Below are 332 nucleotides of genomic sequence, written 5' to 3'. Positions count from 1 at the left end.
AAGAAAGGAATAATACCCAGAAAACAGCAAAGTTCTGTTGCTGTTGTGGTACCTGGCACCATTTTTTTCATTAGCATCTTAATCATCATCTGGAAAGAGAACATTCTAGAGTAATATCATTAAAAAGAGCTCTGATAAAGCACAGTCTCTACTACATATCATAAAGTGGGTACATGATATTTTACATTCACAGAGGTATGATACAGTACCATCCTACATCAATAATACTGGAATCAGTTTTGGTTTGAAATTTACTTTGTCTGAAAATAAGATTGCTACCCCTGCTTTTTTCTGGGCTCCTGTCACATGGAGAATTGTTTTCCATCCTTTCA

This window comes from Fukomys damarensis, unplaced genomic scaffold, assembly GCF_012274545.1.
Source record: "Fukomys damarensis isolate Sample0158 unplaced genomic scaffold, DMR_v1.0_HiC HiC_scaffold_30, whole genome shotgun sequence".
Taxonomy (NCBI): Eukaryota; Metazoa; Chordata; class Mammalia; order Rodentia; family Bathyergidae; genus Fukomys; species Fukomys damarensis.
This window is presented reverse-complemented; position numbering follows the sequence as displayed.